Source organism: Artibeus jamaicensis, unplaced genomic scaffold, assembly GCF_021234435.1.
Source record: "Artibeus jamaicensis isolate MK-2021 breed Jamaican fruit bat unplaced genomic scaffold, CSHL_Jam_final scaffold_3307, whole genome shotgun sequence".
Classification (NCBI taxonomy): Eukaryota; Metazoa; Chordata; class Mammalia; order Chiroptera; family Phyllostomidae; genus Artibeus; species Artibeus jamaicensis.
In genome coordinates, this window is record NW_026522040.1 from 11,016,692 (window position 1) to 11,042,133 (window position 25,442).

Consider the following 25,442-nt stretch of genomic DNA (forward strand, 5'->3'; position numbering starts at 1 on the left):
TTGAACAGACATTTCTCCAAGAAGGACATACAGAGAATCCAGAGGCACATGAAAAGATGCTTCCTATCACCAGCTATCAGAGAAATGCGAATTAAAAGCACAATGAGATACCACTCACACCTGTCAGAACGGCCATCATAAAGCAATAAACAAGTGTTGGATAGGTTTTGGAGGAAAGGGAACTCTAGTTCACTGTTGGTGGGATTGCAGACTGGTACAACCACTATGGAAAAACAGTATAGATTTTCTCAGAAAACTAAAAATGGATTTGCCTTTTGACCCAGCAATTCCACTGCTAGGATTATATCCTAAGAACTCTGAAACACCAATCCAAAAGAACCTATGCACCCCAATGTTCATAGCAGCACAATTTACAATAGCCAAGAGTTGGAAGCAACCTAGGTGCCCATCAGTAAATGAATGGATCAAAAAATTATGGTACATTTACACAATGGAATTCTATGCAGCAGAGAGAAAGGAGGAGCTCCTACACTTTGCAACAGCATGGATGGAACTGGAAAGCATTATGCTGAGTGAAATAAGCCAGGCAGTGAAAAACAAATAGCACATGATTTCACTTTGAACAGGAACCTAAACAACACAACAATCAAACAAGCAAAATACAACCAAAGAAAATGAAACAGAGAACAGGCTGACAGTGCCCAGAAGGGAAAGGGGAGGGCATTTCAGGGGAAAAGGGGAAGGGTTTACAGGAACAAATATAAAGGACATATGTACAAAAAGTAGGTGGGGTGGAAATGCAAGAGAGGGGGGAGTGCTTTGTGGGTGGCTGGGATGGGAGTGAAAGACAGAAAACTGTACTTGAACAATTAAAAAACAAATTTTAAAAAATATGAAAAAAAGGAAATGAAACACCTGCCTACACAGAGCCACCCTTTTCTAATACTTTAGAAAAAGTCTCATTTTAGTACCACTCAGGTTTTTCTAATCTTATATTTCTTTTATTTTTATTCTTTAAATTTATTTTTTATATTTTTCCATTACCATTTATCCTCCTTATACCCTCTTCACCCCTGCAATTACCACACTGTTGCCCATGGCCATGAGTTCTTTTTCATTTCTGCGGAATCCCTCCATCCCCAACCCTCTACCCCACAGATGTCAGCCTGCTTTTTATCTGTAAGTCTGTCTTTGTTTTGCTGTTAGTTCAATTTGTTCATTAGATTCCACATATGAGTAAAATTATATGGCATTTGTCCTTCTGTTACTGGCTTATTTCACTTAGCATAATGTTCTCCCAGTCCATCTACGCTGTTACAAAGGGCAAAATTTTCTCTTTTTTATGGCCAAGTAGTATTCCATTGTGTAAATGTCCCATAGTTGTTTTACCCACTCTTGTGTTTGTGCTGCTTCCGTATCTTGGAGATTCTAAATGAACATAGGGGTGCTCATGTTCTTTCAAATTAGTGTTTCAGGTTTCCTTAGATAAATTCCCCAAACTGAAAGGCCAATATCTCCAATGAACATAGATACTAAAATCAACAAAATATTAACAAACCAAAAGATCACATACCATGATCAAATGGGATTTATTCTGGGAATGCAAGTTTGGTGAAACAGTCACAAATCAATAAATGTGATGCACTGCATTTATTGAAGGATAAAAATCACATGATTATATCAATATCAAATGTAGGAAAAACAGTTGATGAAATCCATCACCATTTACGATAAAAACTCTGAGCAAAGTGAAAATAGAGGGAACATACCTAAACATAATAAAGGTAATGTATAACAAACCCACTGCTAGCACTCAATGGGAAAAAAACTACAAGAGTTCCCCCTAAGATAGGGAACAAGACAGTGATGTTCACTTTCCCCTCTCTTACTCAACATAGTAGAGGAAGTCCTAGCCAAAACAATCAGAGAAGAAAAAATAAAAGACATCCAAATTGGAACTGTCATCAGTAAAATGTCTTTATTGGCAGATGACATGATACTGTACACAGAGAATCCTAAAGATTCTACCAAGAGACTACTAGAACTGATAAGTGGATTCAGTAAAGTAGCAGAATACAAAATTAGTGTCCAGAAATTGGTATGCCAATAATGAACAATCAGAAAGGAAAATTAAGGGAACAATCCCATTTACAATTTTTCAAAAACAATAAAATACCTAGGAATAAACCTAACCCTGCATGTAAAATACCTGTACTGAAAAATTATAAGACCTGCTTTAATCTTATTCTTTATCATTTATAATCCATACTCTAAACTGCAGGTGAATGCAAACTTCCCTCCTTTGTCTGGTGTACTGGTGACATTGGCTAACATTTATTGAATGTTTACCATTTGCCAGGAACTGTTCTAAGTGCTTTTCACGTACAGTCATGTGCTGCTTAATGACGAATATTCTCTGAGAACTGCATCCTTATCAGAACATTATAGAGTGCACTTAGACCCAGATAGTATAGCCTCCTACACCCCGATACTATGAGCTATAGCTTAGTGCTCTGAGGTACCAAATGTTACTGTGCTGAATACTCTAGGTAACTGTAACACAATGGCAATTATCTGTGTATTTTAACATATCTAAACGTAGAAAAGGTACAGGAAAAATACAGTATAAAGGGTTTAAAATGGTACACCTTTATAAGCCACTGACCATGAATGGACCTTGAAGGACTGGAAGTTGCTCTGGGTGAGTCAGTGAGTAAGTGATTGGTGAGTGACTGTGAAGGCCTCGAACATTACTGTACACTACTACAAACTTTATAAACACTGTACATTTAGGCTACACTGAATTTATAAAACACAATATTAGAGTAAACACAAGAGAAGATGATACAATAAAGAGATAATACACCAATCCAAAAGAACCTAGGCACCCCAATGTTTACAACAGCACAATTTACAATAGCCAAGAGTTGGAAGCAACCTAGGTGCCCATCAGTAAATGAATAGATCCAAAAACTATGGTACATTTATACAATGGAGTGCTATGCAGCAGAAAGAAAAAAGGAGCTCCTACCCTTTGCAACAGCATGGATGGAACTGGAAAGCATTATGCTGAGTGAAATAAGCCAAGCAGTGAAAGACAAATACCATATGATCCCACCTTGAACAGGAAGCTAAACAACAAAATAAACAATCAAACAAAATATAACCAAAGACACTGAAATAGAGAACAGGCTGGCAGGGAACAGAGTGGGGAGGAAAGGGAATTTCAGAGAAAAGGGGAAGGATTTACAGGAACAAGTATAAAGGACACATGGACAAAAACTAAGGGGGATAGAAATGTGAGGGAGACAGGGAGCACTGGGTGGGTAGGCTGGGATGGGAGTAAAAGACAGAAAGCTGTACTTGAACAAGAACTACATTTTAAAAAGTGATGATAAATATGAGATGTATGAGGCTATTGATGGAGTAACACAACATACTATTTTGTAGTAAACTCAAAAAAAACATTTTAAATTTATATTTTAATTATAGTTGACATGCGGTCTATATACAGTTGACATAAAGTTGACACCATACATAGTTACTACAATATTATTGACTAGATTCTATATGGCGTACTTTATATCCCTGTGACTATTTATAAGTGGTAATTTATACTTCTTAACCTCTTTTACCTTTTAACCCATGCCCCCAATATCTCTCCCATCTGGTGATCATCATTCTGTTCTCAGTACTTGTGGGTTTCTTTTGCTTTTGTTTATTTTGTTTTTTAGGTTTTACATAAAAGTGAAATCATATGGTATTTGTCTTTTTCTCTGACTTATTTCACTTAGCCTAATATGCTCTAGGTCCGTGTATGTTGTCACAAATGGTATCAATAAATTTTTAATGACTGAGAAATATTTTATTGTGTATATAGATACCACATCTTTACCCATCCATCTGATGAACATTTGAGTTTTTTTAACTTTTTAGCTATTGTGAATAATGCTGCAATAAAAATAAGGATGCATATATTCTTTCAAATTACTGTTTTGGGTTTTTTTGGATATATACTCAGAAGTGGCATTGCTGAATTATAATGCAGTTTTTTTTTCATTTTTTGAGGAACCTCCATATTATTTTCCATAGTTGTGCCCATTTACAATCCCACCAACACTGAACGAGTGTTCCCTTTTCTCCACATTATCACCAGCACTTGTTTATTGATTTGTTAATGATAGCCATTCTGAGGATGTGAGGTGATGTCTTATTGTGGTTTTGATTTGCATTTCTCTGATGATTAGGGATGTTTCACATCTTTCCACATGTCTATTGGTCATTTTTAATAATTTTTTTGGCGTCAAGTTGCATGAGTTTTCTATATATTTTGAATATTAACCCCTTATCAAATGTATCATTGGTGAATATCTTCCTCAATTCAGTACTACACAAAACAATCTACAGATTTAATTCAATCCCTATCAAAATATCAATGGCATTTTTCACAGAACTAGATCAAATAATCCTAAAATTCGTATGGGCCCACAAAATACCCTGAAGAGTAAAAGCAATATTGAGAAAGAATAATGTGGGAAGTGTCAAGCTACCTGATATCAAACTATACTACAAAATATAGTAATGAAAACAGCATGGTACTGGCATAAAAACAGACACATAACTGAGCAAAGTGAAAATAGAGGGAACATACCTTTGTTCCATAGATCAATGGAACAAAATAGCCCAGAAATAAACCCATGCCTACATAGCCAATGTTCTATGGCAAAAGAGTCAAGAATATACAATGGGGGTTTGGGAAATTGGACAAACGCGTGCAAGAAAATTAAACTGGATCACTTTCTTACGCCATGTACAAAAACAAATGCAAAACGAATTAAAGACTTAAATGTAAGACCTAAAACCATAAACCTCCTAAAAGAAAACATAGGCAGTAAACTCTTTGATATCACTCTCACCAATATTTTTTGGATTTGTGTTCTCAGGCAAGGGAATCAAACAAACAAACAAATAGAACTACATCAAACTAAAAGGCCCTGTACAGTGAAGGAAACAATCGACAAAACAAAAAGACAACAATTTTTTTATAAGTAGAAAAAGTATACACTAAAATAACAATAAAAAGTATAGTACAGTAGTAAACACATAAGCTGGAACACAGTTGTTTATTATTATTATCAAGTATTATGTGCTCTGCATAATTGTACATGGTATACTTTTGCACAATTGGCAGCTCAGTAAGTTTGTTTATACCAGCATCACCACAAATATGTGAGTAATATCCTGGACTACATTGTTACCATGACCACGAAGTCACTAAGTGACAGAAAGTTTTCAGCTTCATTATAACCTTATGAAGCCAGTATTTCATATGCAGCCATTGACCAAAACGTTCTTATGTAGCTCACGACTATACTAACTCCTGATACCAGTCTAAAGAGGAATTTACTAATTTTTCCCTTTTTTAGCCCAAAATCGCATAGTAAATTACCAAACTGAAATTTTAACCCAGTCAGGCTGGGTGCAGAGTCCCTGTTCCTAACCTGTAGGCTATTCTCTTACTTACTCTCCATTTCCCCAACACAGGCATGAGTTTAGTCTGTCTCCCCACCATACATGTCAACATGTAGTGACCCCTGAATGCCTGGGATCACTTTAAGCAGGAATCCTACCTTGGTTTTTGCTTTGTACTTGGGATTACCTTGCTGCTTCTGAAATGTATAGTCTTGCAGACTTGAATAGACTGCCTTGTTTTAGGCTTTTTATTCTTTGATAAAAGTCAGAGGCTTATTTCTGTCTTGCCATAATTAGTGTTTAATCATAAAATAAAAACCAAGTCTAACTTGACAACACCATCTTAAAAGAAGTTATTTCTACATAAGAGATGGAAATTTCTTTTTCTCCAAGAGAATACAAAGTAAAAATGAGATAGAGTTGATTCCAACAGGATAATATAGGACAGACTGCTTAATTGTTGTTTATTAGAAAAGAATCATTCAAGCTAGTTAAATTATTAATTTTGCAGCAAGATGTGGCAGCAAAATTGTATATTTCGTAGAAATTCTAGGCAACCATAATAATCATTTAGCATTGCCAGTTCCACTAGGTACTGCAGACAGTCCAGGGGGCTGTGTGAGGAATGTGAGGAGTGTGCCATTTGGAGGGAAGAATTCAGGGGGCCATTTGTAAAAAGAACCCACAAATGAATGAGCCATCAATAATCAAAGCCCAAGTAAAACAAGAGAGCCCACATAAAGTAAATAAAGGGCATCCTTGGAGCATCCAGCAAAGGAGATCGAAGAGACTGCACTACTGAGTCTCAGAAACTCTTACATAATACTTAAGGGAGTGGTCCAACAAGAGGATATAACCCTTGTAAACATGTATGCACCCAACATAGGAACACCTAAATACATAAGGAAAATTTTGAAGAAATTTAAGAAGAATATCAACAGCAATACAGTCCTTATAGGGGATTTTAACACACCACTGTGAATAGATAGATCTTTCATAGAATCAACAAGGATATTATGGCACTGAATGCTTAATTAATATTTTCAGAACATTTCACCTTAAAGAAGCAAAGTTTCATTTCAAATGCACATGGATCATTTTCAAAGATAGACCACATATTAAGACACAAAATAAGCCTTAATAAATTCAAGAAAATTGAAATCATTTCAAGCATTTTCTCAGACCACAACAAGATCAAATTAAACCAACACCAATTAAAAAAACTGAAAAACATTAACATATATGGAGACTAAATAACATACTATTAAATAATGAGTCGGTTAGCCATGAAATCAAGAAAGAAATGAAAAAGTGTCTATCAGCAAATGAAAATGAGCACACAACAATCCAAAACCTATAGGACATGGTGAAGGCAATCCTAGAGAGAAGGTCATAGCAAGTCAGGCCTACCTAAAGAAGATAGAAGTATCTCAAATAAACAACTTACCACACATCTACAACAACTAGAGGAACAACAACAAACAAATCCCAGAGTGAGTAGAAGGAAGGAAATAATCAAGATCAAGGCAAAAATAATTTATGTAGAGACTGCAAAATATACAAAGGATAAATGAATCCAGAAGCTGGTCCTTTGAAAAGGTAAACAAAATTGATGAACCTAGAACCAGACTCATCAAGAACAACAGAAAAAGGAACCAAATAAATATAATCAGAAATGAAAAAGAAGTAACAACCAATACCACAGAAATACTGTGTATTTCTAAGTATTAGAAGAAGTCACTATGTATAAATATATGCCAAGAAATTTGAAAACCTGGGGAAAAATGGACAAATTTCTGGAACCCTACAGATTCCCACACTGAATCAAAAAGAAACAAATCCTGAACAGACCAATAAAAACTAGAAAAACTAAAGCATTAATCAAAAAACTCCCAGCACACAAAAGCCCTGGACTGGAAGTCTTCACAGGTAAATTTTACCATTCCAAGAATACCTGTCTTTCTCAAACTATTCCAAAAAATTTGAGAAGAGGGAAGACTCCCAAATATTTTATGATGCCAGTATTATCCTAATTCCAAAACCAGGTAAACACACAACAAAAAAGAAAATTACAGGGTGATATTTCTGATAAATATCTTCAACAAAATATTTGTTGATCTTCAACAAAATATTGGCAATCTGGATCCAGAAATGCATTAAATAATACATACCCCACTATCAAGTGGGATTTATCTCAGCAATGCAAGGGTGGTATAACATTCACAAATCAACAAATGTGATACATCACATAAATAAAATGAAAGGGAAAAATCACATGATCATATCAGTAGATGCAGAAAAAGCTCTTTGATAAGGTATAGCACCCATTTATGATAAAAATACTCAGCAAAGTGGGAATAGAGGGAGCATTCCTCAACATAATAAAAGCCAAATATGAGAGAACTACAGCCAACAACATATTCAATGGACAAAAACTAAAAGCATTTTCCTTAAGATCAGGAACAAGACAAGGGTGTCTACTTTCACCACTTTTATCCAACATGGGAAATCCTAGCCATGACAATTAGACAAGGAAAAGTAAATAAAAGGCATCCAAATTGGAAAGAAGGAAGTAAAATGGGCATTATTCACAGATGGCATGATAGTGCACATAGAAAACCCTATACTCTACCCCCAAAACTATTCAACCTAATGACTGAATTTGGCAAAATAGAAGCATACAAAGACAATATTCAGAAATGAATGGCATTCTTGTATACAAACAATGAATTATCAGAAAAAGAAACTAAGAAAGAAACTGCCAGCAGCAAGAAAAATACAGTACCTAGGAATAAATTTAATCAAGGATATAAAAACCTGTACTTGGAAAACTATAGAACACTGAAGAAAGGAAATGGAGAAAATATGAATAAATGGAAGCATATACTGTGTTCATGGATTAGAAGAATTAGCATCATTAAAATGTCCTTACTACCCAAAGCAATCTATAGATTCAAACACAATTCCTATTAAATACCAACAGCATATTCCACAGATCTAGAAAAAATATTCCAAAAATTTGTACGGAACCAAAAAAGACTCTGAATAGCCTCAGCAATCCTGAGAAAGAAGAACAAAGTTAGAGGGATCACAATGCTTGATATTAAACTGTACTACAAGGCCACTGTAATGAAGACAGTCTGGTACTGGCATAAGAACAGACACATAGATCAATGGAATAGAATAGAGAGCCCAGAAATAAACTCATGTCTACATGACTAATTAATATTTGACAAACTGGCACAAGCACACAATGGAGTAAAAACAGTATTGCCAATAAATGGTTTTGGGAGAACTGGACCACCAACTTATACCATACACCAAAATATACTTATAATGGATTTAAGAAAATTTAAATATAAGTTGTGATACCATAAAAGTCCTAGTGAAAAACACAGACAGTAAAATTTCAGACATCCCATGTAGAAATATTTTTACCAATATATCCCCTAGGCCAAGGAAAATAAAGGAAAAATAAACAAGTAGAACTACATCAAATTAAAATGTTTCTGCATGGCTAAAGAAACCATCATCAAAATGAAAAGGGAACTGACTGTATGGGAGAACATATTTGGCAATGATACAGCTGACAAGATTCAATCTCCAAAATATATAAAGAACTCATACAACTCAACACCAGGAACACAAACAACCCAATTAAAAAATAGGCAAAAATAGACACATCTCCAAGGAATACATACAAAGGGCCCAGAAACATATGAAAAACTGCTGAACATCACTAGCCATTAGAGAGATGCAAATTAAAACCACAATGAGACACCACTTTACACCAGTCAGAATGACCATCACAAACAAATCAACAAAGAACAAGTGTTGACAAGGTTGTGGAAAAAAGGTAACCCTAGTGAAATGTTGGTGGGAATGTAGACTGGTGTGGCCAGTGTGCAAAACAGTATGGAATTTCCCCCCCCCCAAAAAAAATAAAAATGGAACTGCCTTATGACCTAGCAATTCCACTGCTGGGAATATACCCTCACAATCCCGAAATGCCAAATCAAAAGAACTTATTCATCGTATGTTCATTGCAGTGCGGTTTAAATAGCCAAATGTTAGAAGCAGCCCAAGTGCCCATCAGTAGATGAGTGGATTAAAAAACTGTGATACATTTGCACAATAGAATACGATGCAGCAGAAGAAAAAAGGAATTTCTACCTTTTGTGACAGCATGGATGGAACTGAACATTATTATGCTAAGTGAAATAAGCCAATCAGCAAAAGACAAATACCATATGATCTCACTTATAACTGGAATCTAATGAACAAAATAAACTAAAGAAAAAATTAGAATCAGTGACATGGAAATATGGGACAGACTGAGAGCTGTTGGCAGGGAGGAGGGTGGCAGGAATGGTGGAAAGAAGGGGAAGAGCTTATTCAAAGAGATCATTCAATGTATGAATGACTCATGAACACGGACAATGAAAAGTGGATTGACTAGGAGAGAGGGGTGGGCTCGATAGAGGGGGCAAAAGGGAAAAAATTGGACAACTATAATAGAATAAACATGAAAGAAGAAAGAAAGAAAGAAAGAAAGAAAGAAAGAAAGAAAGAAAGGAAGGAAGGAAGGAAGGAAGGAAGGAAGGAAGGAAGGAAGGAAGGAAGGAAGGAAAAAGAAAGAATAGATTTTTTTACAAATAAAAAATTAAATGCTAAGTGGATAATATTGTATTTCAGAGCAGGATGAGTGTTTTAAGAAGTAAAAAATGTTTTCCTAAATCTATAGGGTTTGAGCTAATGCTTAAAGGATTATCACTATACTGTATTATATGTTTCCAAATTTCTTCTTAGTACCCTCACTGTTTTCAAACATCCAAATAGCAAATGATAGAATAGAATAAGAATTCTTCATAGATCTTTAATATAGGAGAATGACATTTTGTATGAAATAGTTAACTTACTAATGGCTCAAATACTGATCCTTGGGCATCTGTTAATTACCCAAGTGGTGTATTGCAGGATGCCTGATCAAGAAAACTTCACAAGGCCCTGGCTGGTGTGGCTCAGTGGATTGAGCACCAGCCTGTGAACCAAATGTTCACCAGTTCGATCCCTAGTCAGGGCACATGCTTGGGTTGTGGACCAGGTCCCTAGCTGGGGGCATGTGAGAGGCAACCACACATTGCTGTTTCTCTCCCTCTTGTTCTCCCTCCATTTCTCTGAAAGTAAATAAATAAAATCTTAAGAAAAAAATGTCATTAAAGTATTCAGTAGGGATAGCAGTTCTATCTCTACAGAAGACTTTGCCCTCTTCCAGAAAAACAGTCTGTTGAATCATTTCTTCGAGCCACTCCAAACCTATCTTTAGTCAAAGATCCCCAAACATGACCTTTCTATTTTTCTCATGTCACTAACATTTTTGAGCATCATATTTGTACAGCCAGAAAAAAATGGTAAGCAAGATATATAAATATGAACCTGGCTAGGAGTCAGATCGAATGTTCTTGAAATACCTCAGTTTGCTCAGCACTCTGTTATGCCAATCCAGTGCATTTTAATGCAACCAGACTATTTCAGGATGTATCAGCTGTCATCTAAATACTGATGACATAAAGATGAGTAGGAGATATTTAATTATTGTATGCTAAAGCAGTGATTTTTTAAACTTAAGCTTTCATACAATGTTCTTTTGACCTTTCCTCAAGACTTAGACCTGGCCTATTGGACAGTGAGTTGACCCTCATTAGGTTCCAGAAACACCTTGAAATTTCAAGTACCAGAAACACCCTGAAATTTAAATCATGTATCTACAGCTGCTAGAATGGTTTCCCATTTCCCTACAGGGAGTAAAGTGTTCCTGCAGCTCCCTACAGCTCCTGAATCATTCCAGGAGCGTTGGCTGGTCTTTTTGAGGCTTCCAGTGGAGTTTCAGCTCTTGCCAGAAATGGTTCATAAAGGGTTCCCTGAGGTAAACCTTGAAAATAAGTCACATTCATCTGCATTGGAAAATAAGTCATGGATCTCCAAGTTCTAAGAATGGAAGCATGATGACTTTATTCCAATTCCAACCACTGCAAGATTAATAAAAAGACACAATGATCCATTTCCGTTCACTTTACTCAAATTGGTTGATGAAGATTAAATGCGCTGTGCCCTTTCTTCACTGGGAGAATATGTATCACATGGACTGGACTCAAATCTTCTTATGATCTGTGACAATAATAATCAACAATCTTCACTTTTCTGTTTCTCTAACTTTAAGGCTTAATGTTTAAGGTTCTGATGTTTAAAAAGTAAGCTTTATTTTGAATTTCTGAGACTCAAAGGTTGCCAGAAACTCAGGAAGGACCTCACACTTCTGACCCATGGTGATCACTTTGTGTGATAGGGGCAACAATGAATCACCAAAACCTATTTCCTATTTTTCCTGAGAGTGCTGCAAGGCTATATTTGAAAGCGTCTCAATGAACATGTATAAAGGACCCATGGACAAAGCCAAAGAGGGGTAGGATTGAGGGTGGGAGGTGGGGGAGGGTGGGATGGGGGAAATTGAGGGTGGGAAAATGGAGACAACTATATTTGAACATTAATAAAAAATAAATAAAAACAAAAATAAGAAAGAGTCTGTTATAACTATGTAGTGCCATGTGACTGGATTCTGCTAATTCAGTGTAGGAAGAAGAGCCTTCACCCATAACAACTGATTGCACAATTTTTCTCCCTTGTGTCTGCTGGATGCAGACATTCACTAGAGGACCTCAGAGCAATGAGGAGGCAACAAAATGAAAGGAGTCCAGTCCTTGATTTGCCACAAAGAAGGCTGCATACTAATCACCTGCAGGAGACTATTATGTGAGTAACAAACAAATTTATCTTTCTTTATGCCACTAGATTCTGGTTTGTTGGCTACAGCATTTAATTTACCCTAGTATATTCTGTCAAAAATCACATTAGACATACAGGTACAATAGTTTGGGCTAAAGCTTAATGTCTTCTGCAGTTTGTTCACGGAAAGAGATTAACTTCACTTGGCCAATGACTCAGGAAGTGAACTATACTTACTGGGTGGTACATGCTATATGAAAAGCTTCCAAGGATTATTCCTGATTGGCGCAATGAGGAAAGGTAACTGGGCACATTTTCTGCATTTACAGAAGCTGGATTAATAGAATTAAAACAAGTGAAAATACACAATAATAATTTATACTCTGAATTTGATCAATAATTCCCAACTGCCTAGACTGTCTCTGTCAGGGAGAAGCTGCTGATGGGTTCATAAAGGCTGTGGATTAACTGAAAAGTAGACTTGAAGTCTATTGTTTTTTATTGTTGTTCAAGTATAGTCATATCCATTTTCCCCCCACCAGTCTCCCCCGCCCCACTGATGCCCACTCCCACCCTCAATCCTACCCAACTTTGACTTTGTCTGTGGGTCATTTATACATGTTCCTTGACAACCCTTCCCCTTCTTTCCTCCATTATCCGTCCCCCCGCCCCTCAGGTTACTGTCAGTTTGTTCTTTATTTCAGTGTCTCTGGTTATAGACATTGTTTGCTTGTTTGCTTTGTTAATTAGATTCCACTTAAAGATGAGATCATATGGTATTCACCACCTGGCTTATTTCACTTAGCACAATGCTTTCCAATCCCATCCATGCTGTTATAAAGGGTAGAGTTCCTTCTTTCTTTCTGCTGCATAGTATTCCATTATGTAAATGTACCATAGTTTTTAAAATTATTTTATTTATTTATTTTTTAGACAAAGGGGAAGTGGGGAGAAAGAGTGGGAGAGAAACATCAATATGTGGTTGTCTCTCACACACCCTCTACTGGTGACCTAGCCTGCAACCTAGGCATGTGCCTTGACTGGGGATAGAACCTGCGATCCTTTGGTTTGAAGGCCAGTGTTCAATCCACAGAGCCACACCAGCCAGGGCTGTACCATAGTTTTTTGATCCATTCATTTACTGATGGGCACTTAGGTTGCTTCCAGCACTTGGCTATTGTAAATTGTGCTGCTATGAACATTGGGGTGCATAGGTTCTTTGGAATTGGTGTTGTTGGATTCTTGAGCTAAAGAATCCAACAGTGGAACTGCCGAGTCAAAGGCATTCCATTTTTAGGTTTTTTGGGGGAAATTCCATACTGTTTTCACAGTGGCTGCATGAGTTTGAATTCCCACCTGCAGTGTACTAGTATTCCCTTTTATCCACAATCGCACCAGCACTTGTTATTTGTTGATTTGTTTATGATGGACATTCTGACAGTGTGAAGTGGTATCACACGGTGGTTATAATTTGCATCACTCTGATGGCTAGTAATGCTGAGCATTTTTTCATGTCTCTGGGCCATCTGTATGTCCTCCTTGGAGCAGTGTCTCTTCGGGTCCTTTGCCCACTTTTTAATTGGATTGTTTGTCTCCTTAGAGTCATGTGTGTTCCAGAAGCTCATTCTTAAGGTGGTTAAATGAACTAGGGACACTGAGTTATAGCTTCCTCACACCTGGAATACCTGGGAATGTTGAAAATAAAAAGGAGTAACTGCAGAAAAAGAAAGCATAATTAGGAGTTGTTTTATTGTGGTAGTTTATAAGAAATCCAAGTACTGAGAATGAAAGGATTAGAATTCTTCCCATACAGTTTCTAAAAAATTTTGGTTGCCAAGAGTGCCAGAAAGTAGGATAGGATGAACACAGAGGAGTGGACATCAGCATCAGTCATGTGCTAATGATATGTTTGAGGAATTCTTAGCCACAGTCTTAAAATCAAAGAAATCTCATATTGGGATGTGTGTGTGGAGTTCTAAGTTTCCCTGAAAATGTAATAGTAAAATTAACAAAGTGAAAAAGTAGGAACTGAAGGTCAGCGATAGAGAAGTTAAACAATGAAAGCAATTTAGTAATTGTCCAAGAGTTGTTCATCCAGAGGCTGGAAATTTTTAATTTTTGAATCCTTGTTCCTGGTGACCTTTGTGTATCATATCTGCTGGGTGGGTGCAGCATATTGGCTGTTGGAGGACAGATGGCTGGTTTCAGAAAGAGCCTGAGACAGCTGGTGAGATCACTGAACCTAGGAGACCGGAAGGAAGGAAGGGAGGAGGTCCCCAGCAAGGCTGAGGTCAGGGCTGCGGCACCTGGGCTTTCAAGGGCAAGTGAGTGTGGTCCCAGAGTCCCATGCTCTCTTCCTTTTTATAGACTTTTTTAATGCAAAAATGAAAGCCAGCAAGACTTGAAGCCCAATTTCTCTCTCTATATAAAAAATGTTTTATTTTACATTACATCTAGGTTATTTGTTAAGAAAAGCATATTCATCAAAGCTAGAGGGGTATCATTTACAAAACCTAACTCGCTATGTGTTTTATAAAGGCTACAGTGTTATATTCTATACTTAAAATGCTCTCTGCACAGTAAGTAATGACCTTGAGTGGAATAAACTGTCCTCTTGCTGGAGATAAAACTTATACTATCCAAAGGAAATTTTTAGGAAAAAAACTGTAAATTTTAAGATGAATTTTCTGCACTATGATAAAATAAATTATTCTTTTAAAGAAGTTTGGCTTGGTTGAACTGGCTTTTAGTGAGTAACTAAACAATTCTTGCATCTATCATTTTTATTGTATTTTATAAATGCATGCAGTAATTTGAATAATTGTAACTACATTGGATATAAATACATATATGAATTTATATCTATTATTTGAATATATGTATATATGTATACATATACATACACATATACACATAGGAATTAAATGTAGTTTGGCCCGTTGACAATATAAAATTCTTGGCTTTGGTGAACATTACTATATCTATATGTAGCAAGGGTCAAGCAAAAGTATTCCCAAAGTCTCCTGTAAAGCCACTCAGAAGTCATTTGTTTTCCTCTTCTCATGATTGGCCAGTGTCTGTAGCTGCTTCATTAGCAGTGCCAATGCTAATGAAGTTCATTTCATTAGCACTGAGGAAGACTTGTAGGAGAATTCATGGTATCTATACAGAAAAATGGAATCCTGTGCAATTCAGTATATGATTTGTTTTCTTTAGGTTTCACACTAACACATTACCCATTATTTTTATTTACATAATTAAAGCTATAAAGTTACCTTTCCAAGATTTGTGATCATTTCAATAAGCTGAGAATATGTATTGATTTTTAATATTTTACTGCTCTTATTTGAGGCCTAGGGAAAGTTTTTCTATTCCTTTGATTAATGTAGGATTACTATCCCTCTGAAATCTCAATATTCAGATATAAATTTGAACCTACCCAATTTAGTTCCACTTGTATTCTGTATGAATATATATGCTGAAAAAAGACACGCAAGAGCTCAAAATTACAAAGCAGAGTAAAAATGGGGTGAATTCAATCTGTAGCACACAACTCCCATATTGCGATTCTTTATTATCTGGTTGGAACTTACCAATAGATATTAATGAGCCATGTGTTACTTCAAAAATCTCCTCAACTGTGTGGGAACACCCTAATTATGGGAAATGATAAGGACCATTTAATGCATGCAAATTGTCCGTGACACAGGGGAATTAGAGGGTAGACTGAACTGTAACATTTTGCTATAAAAGATGGGCCAGCAGCAGAGACATTTATCATTCTGTCCTGTTTCAGTATTTGCCATGTGTGGGCCTACCTCACTCCATTATCTATGGACAAATGCAAAAAAAAATCTCTTTCTTACATGATATGACAGCAAAGCCATATTAATATGCTAAGAAAATAAACGATGAAAGCCTGTGGTTTAATTTTGTGGAGAATGTGATTAGTTGAATGTATACATGCCATTACAATATTAATGTAGACTGACACCAAAAGAAAGAAAAAACAGATTTCATTCACTAGCATTGCTACAGTTTCTCTAGAGACAAGTACCTATAAGCTAGAATTTTACCAAAAAAATCATAAAATAGTGGCTTTTAAAAACTGTTTCATACAATTTTATTTTTTAGTACAAGTATAAATCTGACATAAAGCATTAAAAAATTCAGCAATGTTCTTAAGAGCTAACATCTGTGAATGGTATACCAGACCCTCTGATTCTGTCTCCTGTGTTTATGAGTAGGCTTCCTTTTTATCTTGAATGTCTCATAAAAGCTAAGTTGTAGACACCTCAAATGGTACCAGCTGTAAGGGAGGATTATGAACAAATGAGCGCCTTTGAAATAACTGTGTTTTCTAGAGTTATAGAGTCTTTTGTAGAATTTTCCTTGGCATATTATCTTAAGAAAAACAAAATGCATATTAATATTGACAAAGGACAATAACAATTTGGACATTCTAAATAAGAAATCAGGAAAGATTTGGTGGTTATTAACCTACAATAACAATGACATTTCCTCCAATACAGGGCTTATATTTCTTTATCTTTGGATCATCTGAAGACCCAAAGAGAATGCTTTGTTTGGGTAAGGTACAATATACATTTAACAAATTATAGTGTATTAAAATTTCATGATTCTTGGGCCACTTCAATCAACACATTTATATACTAAAATTTCCATTCCAGGTATCAAAAAATCTTATTTAATATGTTGTTTATTTTTTCCACTGAAAGAAATTAGTAGAGTTTTGGGCTTATAGGAGTTGGAAGTATCCCCCACTCTTTGGGACTTTCAAACTGTTAAACAATATTGGCATGTCTGGAAGCTATCTCAGGGGCTGATGGAAAAAGTACAGAAGTTTTATCTGCATTACCTATTTAAAGCTTTATTTGAAACTATGTGAAAACTGAGAATAAAGCCTAGATTTCTGGGAATTCCTTTCACATAATTCAGCTGAGACCAATAAGTTTTTAACTGGTTATTTCTATAATGAAAGGGGAATGCTACAACTGTTTTTATAATTACATGTATTTATTGCAACCTCTTCCACTGGAAAACTTTTATTAAAGTTACTGGTAAGCATGGCTGACATGCACTTGTAATATGCTCATGTACATGAACTTGTCGACACTCTCAGTGATTGGTCAGTGCTCATGCTACAGCAATTGCTAAATATTTTAATATAAGCACAGCTGCTACATACCATATATTCTTAATTAAATTTCATAATTTTCCCTACTTGTAGATATGCTGATGAGCCTTTAAATTAAAAGGTAGTCAAAATATTTTTTAAAGAAATCACTAAAGATGGGCAATAAGAAAAAGAAAAAAGGACATAAAGTAAAGAGAAAGGTTAAAAACTAGAGCGGTTTAGAGCTCCACACCCATTTCCGTGAGGGAAATCGCACCAGGTCCAAGTCAAGCTCTCTATTCCTGCAGCGTATCATTTTCTCCAACTAACAGAGACTTTGATTCATTATAACGTTTGAACTCATCAGAAATAGCTTCTCTTTAAAAAAAATGTTAGGATCATCATGTTTACATAGTTAAAAAGGAATCTTCATTTCTAAGCCAAATTATAGAATTTCACTACATTTTTCAGTCTAAAGTATTTTGTCTACATGGGGAACAAGGTGGGAATGAGTGGTCGGAAGGACAATTGCCTATTTTTAAACATACAGTATGAATATGAGTAAATACTTACATAGTTTATAAGCATGTAGATGTCAAGACAATTCTCTGATTGTATCTACCTTTTAATATGAATGAATAATTGTTTTCAGTTTCAAAGAGTAGGGAAAACAAGACTTGTACTTGAATTGAATTACATACACATAGTAGTAAACTTGAGTAGGGGGTTATGGGGGCTTATTAGAATAAATATAATATGTAGAAATGTATAGACTTTTGTGTATATTGGCTTATATAGTATTTTTAAAAATCATTTATATTAGAGAGAGCAATTATTTTTCTTTAGTGATGAACAACAGTGATTTCAAAGGTTAATTATATTCTCTCAGGTCATACATTTAGTACATGGTGAAGCAGAGACTCAAACTTGTTATTCTAGCTTCAGTGCTATCTTTTTATTATTATTAAAGTTTCAATATCATTATGGATGCAGAAAACTGTATTACTGATTGATTTCTGTAGTTAAATTGTCACTTGCTCACCTTTATGAAGATGAAAGCAACCTTTAGTATAAAATGGGCTCCTCACCGCTTTCAAGTAGTTGCAACAGAGACTGCTTGTTTTAGCTCTGAAGGCCATAAAAAAATTGCACTTCCTGACCTAATGACCATGATGAACTCACTAACTGAGTTAACTTTAGGAACAGTCAGGCAATGTCTTCGATCTGAGATATGAAAAACATGAACTGACAAATGTAACCATAAATAAATTAAATCCTTAATTAAACTTGTTTTTTTTCTGTAGAAATCACAATACTTTTTTCATATGAAATCACAATAAATAGGCTTGATTATTTGAAAGTGAGAAGTAACCAGCACTGAGGATCAGGGAAAGGCTTCTGTTAACATTAAGGCTCATTTCCCAACTGTCATAAACTCCTAACCAGGTTTTAATCATTCTCCTTCTAAACTTGGCCACATCAGACAGTTCAAAATATTTGTTGTTGTTGTATTGCTATTGAAAGCAATAGCAATAAGTGCCTTTATGGACTTCTTATATAAAATGTTTCATTATTTAAATTAAATATTTCTTTTAGGAAAGAATGACTAAACAGTTATTTCTCCTAAACTATTATTTTTTTTCCTCAGAAAACTTTAATAAAATAGTTCATTAGGTTTTTATTATTATTAACAAAAAATAAGTTTCTCAGAATCTTAGGCACTAAGTAGACAATGGAGGAAAAAGTGATAATAAATACAGGAAAAATGATTTTCTTTTAGACAACTGTCAAAGAAATATAAATGATAGATAAGGTAAAAAGGGAACAACATTAATAGAGGGAAAAGTGGTAGAAATATATAATACTGTTTCAAATCACACTGCATTGAAGAAACAAATTCAGTGAATCATTTTCTGACTGACAAAATACTTGACCAAAGGGAAAATGTGAAAATGAACAAAATATATTTCTAAAGAGCTGAAAGAAATAGAATGACAGTCAAGAGACGGGATGTACTAAAAAGTGAAGGAACTGTTTGCTTGAGCAAGTCATGTGTCAATGCTGCAAGGAACTGAATACCATTCAGACTCTGAAAGGTAAAGATAGAAACATAGTGCCAAGAGAATAATATCCAAAATGACATGATTGATATATCTGAAATACTAAACAAGCTAAAGCAATGGAATTTATACTGAAAGTCAGCTTTACAGGAAAAGACATTGGATAATGTTCACCAAAAATCAGTCACCTCATCTTATATGAAAATAAAGTGAAAGTAAAAAAAAAAAATGTAAAGCCCAATCTTATATAAAACTTTGTTGTTGAACCCATGTAAATATCAGCATAATAAAATGGATAGGTATTGTTTCCTAAGCTACCCTAGTCTGCCAAAAATTCTTAAACAATAAATAGAAGTTTGCACTAAGAGCTATAAATAATTTATTTGAAGATTTACTAAGTAAATAGGTTATTATAATTTAATATCACGTGTCACATGTTCAGCTTAGCTACTTGCAAAAATTATAAGGAGGAAACAGTGCATAAAAATGCATGAAAGTAAAATTTTTCTTAACTATCAAGTTCTTTCATTACACAAATTTATTGACATATTTGAAATTCCAGGATAGGATTAGGGGGCCCTGCTTATTGCTTCCATTGGCTGAACTGAGCTACCCCATTGGTTGAGTGGTTAATAGTTAGGAACAATTTCAAACACCTTGTCCAGATGAAAAGTGTGATGAATGGCTGGTTTGTCTTGTGTTAGAGAAAACAGGGACCGTTGGCCAAGATGGAGGTGTAGGTAGATATATTGTGCCTTGTCACGCAATCGAAAGAAGGACAACGACAAATTTAAAAACAAAAAACAACAGGAACTGACAGAAAATCGAACTGTATGAAAGTCTGACAACCAAAGACTTAAAGAAGAAACACTCATTCAGACCAGCAGGAGAAGCAGAGAGGTGCAGCTGGGGTAAAGAGGACTTGTGGCAAGGTCACAGCTGGTGAACCAGGTGAGGTGGTGGCTGGCAGAGCAGGCAATCCACATGTGTATGTGGATAAACCAGGAGAAACAGCTGGTGGTAAAGACAGACCATGCAACCCAGGGTTCCAACATGGGGAAATAAAGCCGCAAAACCTCTGACTGAAAAAACCTGTGGGGATTGTGGTGGCAAGAGAAATGCCCAGCCTCACAGGAGAATTCACTGGAGAGACCCACAGGGTCCTAGAATGTCACAAAACCATTCATTTGAGAATCAGCACCAAGAGGGCCCAATTTGCTTGTGGGTAGCTGAATAAGTGGCTGAAAGCCAGCAGAGAGCTGAGTAAGCAGCACTGTTCCCTCTCTTACACGTCCCCCACATCCAGCCCCACAACACAGTAAAGTGGGTTGCCTCACCCTGGTGATTACCTAAGACTCTGCCCCTTACTACATAACGGGCACACTGAGACAAAAAATATATATATATGGTCCAAATTAAATAACAAATCAAAGCTCCAGAAAAAAAAATACAACTAAGCAATAGATAGCCAACCTATCACATACACAGTTCAAAACACTGGTAATCAGGATCCTCACAGAAATGTTTGAGTATGGTCACAAAGTAGAGGAAAAAGTGAAGGCTATGAAAAGTTAAATAAGAGGGAACCAACAGTCATAGAAAGGAAACTGGGACTCAAATCTTAACAGTTTGGAGCAGAAGGAAGAAAGAAACATTCAACCAGAATAGAATGAAGAAGAAAGAATTTTAAAAAATGAGGAGAGGCTTAGGAACCTCTGGGATAACGTCAAACATTCCAACATCTGAATCATAGAGGTACCAGAAAGAGAAGAGGAAGAGCAAGAAATTGAAAACTTATTTGAAAACATAATGAAGGAGAATTTCCTCAATCTGGTGAAGGAAATAAACTTCTAGGAAGTCCAGGAAGCTCAGAGAGTCCCAAAGAAGTTGGACCCAAGGAAGCACACATCAAGGTACATCATAATTACATTACTCAAGATGAAAGATAAGGAGAGAATCTTTAAAAGCAGCAAGAGAAAAGGAGACAGCCACCTACAAAGGAATTCCCACAAGACTATCAGCTGATTTCTCAAAAGAAACCTTGCAGGAAAGAAGGGGCTGGAAAGAATTATTTGAAGTCATGAAAGGCAAGGACCTACATCCAAGATTACCCTATCCAGCAAAGCTATCATTTAGAATGGAAGGGCAGATAAAGTACTTCCCAGATAAGGTCAAGCTAAAAGAGTTCATCATCATCAAGCCCTTATTGTATAAAATGTCAAAGGGACTTATGTAAGAAAAATAAGAAAATCAAAAATATGAAAAGTAAAATGACAACAAACAACTATCAACAATTGAACCCCCCAAAAAGAAAAACAAAAACAAACTAAGCAAACAACTAGCACAGGAACAAAATCACAGAAATGGAGACCACATGGAGGGTTATCAGCAGGGAGGAAAAGTGGGGAGAATGGGAGAAATGGTACAAGGAATAATAAGCCTAAATAGTAGGTACAAAATAAATAGGGGGATGTTAAGAATAGTGTAGGAAGTGTAGAAGCCAAAGAACTTATATGTATGATCCATGGACATGAACTAAAGGGGCAGTGCTGGTGGGAGGGGTTGCAGAGCTGAGGGGAATAAAGGGGGGAAAATGGGACAACTGCAATAGCATAACCAATAAAATATACTTTTAAAAAAGAAAATATACATTAAAACTATTGCAGTGATCTCAACCTGATAATAATTCTGAGTTCCATCAGAGATAAATCTCATCATCATCTTAATACTTGGCTACATAATTAATGTAACTAGTAATCAGGGATTAGTAAATCTTTAGAAAATTTTCCATAACAATGAGAATTTCACTTTAAACAATCACCCTAACCAGAGAACTGGTTGTCTTGGGCTCAGTTACTTATTGTTATAAAAAGATGATTTCTCTTATTAAAATGTAGAGGAAATATAAACTGTCCAGTTCACTATCTAGTAGTTACCCAAGCCAACATTTGATGTGTCATCTTAGATTCCTCTCCTTTCTTAGTATCTCTTGAAACCATTTTTATTGATTTTGATTTTTGCTCCCTTTGTCAATATGATATCTCTCCTGAATTCTTGTAATAGCCTCTGCATTGATCTTTCTGCTCACTGCCTTGACCCTGACCAATGTGGCTGAACAGTTACAACACTATTGTTTGTCTAGTGCTTTGTATGGTGCTAGACTATGTGCTTTTGAGGAACATAGGTAGTGTTTCCAAAACTTTTAAATTCCTAATATTTGTACATTACTACAATACGTTTTTAATGAATTAACAAATAGGTGGGTAGATAAATGTTTGGGAAAGTCATATAGCTATGGTAGCAAAATTATAAATGATGATTAGCATAAAGAAGTGTTACTTTTACTTATTTTTTAAAGATTTTATATACTTATTTTTTAGAAAGATAGGTAGGGAGAGAGAAGGAGAGGGAGAGAAACATCAGTATGAGAGAGAAACATGGAGAGGTTGCCTCTAGCAAATCCCCAACCAGGGACCTGGCCTGCAACCCAGGCATGTGCCCTGACTAGGAATCCAAGTGACCTTTTCGTTTGCAGGACAACACCCAATTTACTGATGCATACCAGTCATGGCAAGAAGAGTTACTTTTAGAACTACAATTTTGGTGCATCATGATATAGACTAAATTTCACCATTAGCCATAAAAATGTAATATGTATTTGTAACACTGCCGTTATGAGAAAATTCATTCCAAATTCAATTAACTGAATAATTCCACAACCTTTACAACACATGACAGTCATAAGGTAGGGCTCGTTATGTTTAAAATAAATAGCATTTATTAAAACTAATAAGGTCGATGGAAATAATGACATACATGAGATAAGTAAAAACTGTATTTTCTGTCCTTAAGTTGGAATGTCATGTCAGGCAAATAGAAATAAAATGATTAATGCAGTATCTGGGATAATGGATGGTGTATCCAAGCAAATAATTCTAGATATAGATTATACTGTCTCAAGTTCCAGTTTGGCAAGTGAGATGTACCACCTCACCACAGAAGTCTTTGCAAGTACTGGTTTGAAAATCCTCTAGTTTTTGTGGTTTTTACAATTTTGTCTGTCCTACCTGGCAGGCTATAAATAAATGTTGACATGGCATTACTGTGTGTCTGTTTCATTTCACCTATTTATAATTTTTTTGTTTCTCTCAAATAAAAGTACAGGATAGCAAAGGATAGGGTAGCAGAATGTTTTTTACTTTTTTTTTTATTTCTTGAGAGCTAAGTTGCTGACTGAAATATTCCTCTGAAAAGGTTGGATGATAATTGGAATGACTTCAGACTGTACTTAATTTATTCATCAATAAAATAACAGGGAGGTGAGCTAGCCCTAAAACATTGTACCTCTTTAATATGTTTCTTTAGGTTTTATTAAGACTTTCAAAGTCTAGAAGTGAAGATGATCCTTTACAATCTTTTAATGCCCAGTGAAGTTTCTAACACTACCAATCATATATTCTCTTGGGAGATACTCATTAACACATTTTGTGAAGAGGCTTGTTGAGTTGAATTGGGTACACCTGAAAAGGATGGTGGTCTCTGAGAGTAGTACTATCTAACCATTACATAAAATTACCTGCTAATACGAATCACAGCTACTTATTAGCCCCATTTTACAACATTCCACAATACTATAACTCTTTCAACAATTGTAAAATTGTCCAAACAAAAATGATATGAATTTTTTTAATTGAAAGACTGTATAGCTACAATCCAAAAAAGATGGAATACCACTAGTCCACAGCAAGAAAACATTCATAGAAACCCATCAGCAGTAATTTGGGTAAAATGAATCATCAGAGACTGTCTTTATGACACTAAGTAGGATTGAGAAAGAATCGAACATTCAGGTGTGAGGCCATAGAGGTAGTTTGCATAAATAGTTTGAACCAATTTTTGTATTCCAAACAGTCATCTAACATACTCTAAATACTAATACATAAAATAACCAAGTTTGATTATTTAACAAGCAATTTTCAAGGACAATTGTACTGCTCTAAGTTTAATATCAGTGAATAATACCTAGTCATAAAGATTTTAGCCACTTTACTAAAAATGTCTAGAAAATAAGGTTTACTTTTTATTATTTTAAGACTTGAAGACATGTCAACAGAGGGTATACAGAAACAAAATGTTTATTCACACTATACATATTTTCAAGGGCTATGGAGAAGTCCCTAACATATCTAGTTCATTGGATTTCACCAGTTATTACATGAAGTTCCTTCCCCTATAAAATGTAAAACACCAAGTAGTGAATTCCACAGGGTATTTTCCTAAACATGAAGACGTCGGTATTCTAGTGTATTTTGTATAAGTATACTACTCTATTTTATGGAACATATCCTTACCTGGTGAATTCAACACAAGTTTTGGGACTTATCAGGCCATAGTTCATGCAAAGTATATAGCAAAAAACTGAAATAATTTAACACCAAAAGCATATGAACAAAATTTATAATCTCCAAATAAAGAGTTATATAATTTTTGAACAAGTGAATCCTTTGCAGATTGGACAAAATGATGTCATCATGACCCTTGACTGTTGTGAAATTTTACAATTATAAGCTATTAATTCTACATAGATTTACTGGTCATCTGATATGTGTACAACACTATGCTGAGTCTTTGTTCATTTGGGTGTTTTATTTTCAGTTCATGTTCTGAAGAGAGAAAGTATATAATTTACCATCACCATTTCATCTACCCATTAGACATGTATAGGATCCCACTTGCCATCCTCCTGACAGAGGGGTACCTTCTTTAAACTTGAAAGTTTTAGTTACAAGTTGTCAACAACCTCATTAACTATCTGCTTTTTTAATGAAAACATTCTAATTCTAAGAAATATTTACTTCATAAAGAACAGATATATCCTTTGAGAGAGAGAGAAAGAGAGATTGATTGGTTTGTTGTAAGGAATTGGCTCATGTGATGATGGAGGCTGCTCCAGAGCTGTAGTCAGCAAGCTGGACCCTCTGGAAAGCCAGTGACATAGTTCCACTCCAAGTCTGAAGGCCTGGGAACCA